Source organism: Piliocolobus tephrosceles, chromosome 7 (assembly GCF_002776525.5).
Source record: "Piliocolobus tephrosceles isolate RC106 chromosome 7, ASM277652v3, whole genome shotgun sequence".
NCBI classification, from domain to species: domain Eukaryota; kingdom Metazoa; phylum Chordata; class Mammalia; order Primates; family Cercopithecidae; genus Piliocolobus; species Piliocolobus tephrosceles.
This window is the reverse complement of record NC_045440.1, coordinates 135,028,709-135,030,704: the sequence shown is the minus strand read 5'-3', so window position 1 is coordinate 135,030,704 and position 1,996 is coordinate 135,028,709.

Genomic DNA, 1,996 nt, shown 5'->3' with positions numbered 1-1,996 from the left:
TTTCAGAAAAATGTTGACAACAAATTTGTTTTGTACACACAAGAAAAGAACAAAATACATGGGGAGGAGTAAATTAGATGAACAGTTCAACATCCGTGGGTGTCTATATTATAGAACACAAAGTAACACCTGGATATACGCAAAATTTTAATTATAGAAAAGTTGTAATTTTAGAAAATTTTGGAAGGAAATCAACCAGGAAGGAAAGACATGCAGATGCAAAATGAAACAACTAGTCTATGATGCTCAGTCCTTGATATGGTTTGGCTATGTCCCCACCCAAATCTTGAATCATAGTTTCCATAATTCCCGTGTGTCACAAGAGAGACTCAGTGGGAGGTAACTGAACTATGAGGGTAGGTCATTCCTATGATGTTCTTGTGATAGTGAATAAGTCTCACGTGATCTGATGGTTTTATAAACGGAAGTTCCCCTGCACATGCTCTCTCTTGCCTGCCACCATGTCAGATGTACCTTTGCTCTTCCTTTGTCTTCCACTATGATTGTGAGGCCTCCCCAGCAAGGTGGAATTGTGATTCCATTAAGCCTCTTTCCTTTATAAACCACCCAGTCTTGGCTATGTCTTTATTAGCAGTGTGAGAACACATTAATACAGTCTGCATTCTTCCAATATGATCTTTTATTTGTCAGCAAGACTGGGCTAAAAAATGCCCAGATTGCTGGTAAAAAACTGTTTTTTGGTATGTCCGTGAAAGTGTTTCCAGAAGAAATTAGCATTTGAACTTGTATTCTGAGTGAAGAAGTTTTCTTTCAGCAATGTGGGTGGATGTCATCCAATAAGTTGAGGCTCTGAATAGGATAAAATGGCAGAGGAAGGGCAAATTTGCTGTCTTTACTTGAGTTGGGACATCCTTTGTCTTCTGTTCTGGGACATCAGCACTCCTGGTTCTCAGGCCTTTGGACTCAGACTGGGACTTATGCAAGCAGGCATTTGGGCTTGAATTGGAACACACCACTGGCTTTCCAGGACCTCTAGTTTGTATATGACAGATTATGGGACTTCTCAGTATCCATAATTACATGAGCAAATTCCTCCTAATAACTTTCTTTCTATATATCTACACATGTTCTATGAGTTCTGTTTCTCTGGAGAACCCTAATAATACATCTGGATATACAAGGAGGTAACTGCACAAATCGAATTTGGGGAAAATGGAGTGAAAACAGAAAACAGTGGAAGGGGAAGTTCTTTCTTCTCTCTCTCTTTTTTCTTGCAGAGATATGTAAGTCCAAGGGTGTTTGAAAACTTCTGGAGATGTTCCAATTTGTGGCTTCTCCTGCTAATTCCAGTTAAGATGAGCATATTTAGTAAATCCTGTACTTGTAAATCTTCATTGCCTCATTTCTCCTGACAATCAATTGCCATCATTGCCTGAAGGAAAAGGTAGAAGTCCACACTTCTGATGCTGAGTTTGAGCTAGAGCTCTTCAGGACACCATATGGAAAATGGCTTTCTTTCTCAAATATGGATTGGATGCTAATGTCCACCATGTGTTTATTTGCCTCAAGTATGGTTTGGATGATGATGTCCAGATAGAGAAATAGAACTGGGAGTCAGTAGAAAGAAAATGTCATACTTCATTCAAGAAGCAACTTTTTTTTTTTTGCCTTCTTTATTTAGTCAACATCATTTACTTGGTCATTACTGCATGCTGGACATCATTTCAGACACTGTGGATACAGCAATAAATAAACCTGTGAATGGGTGTGAGCACAGATGAATTTACAATTAAAATACAGGGTGAAAAGTTGTCATACTGGAAAGGAAACTGACCTTGGCAATGCACAATCTTTACTGTATTTTTGCCTGTGATGGTAGTAGTGGAATGGAGGGGTGTTCCAGACAGAGGGAAGACTGTATATAGTTCCTGATGCTCAAGTGTGCATGGCATATTCCAAGAATGGCAAGCACTGCAGCCTGGCAGATGCATTAGATATAATTCTATTAGTGGAAGGAGAGAGACAGTCTAGGAAT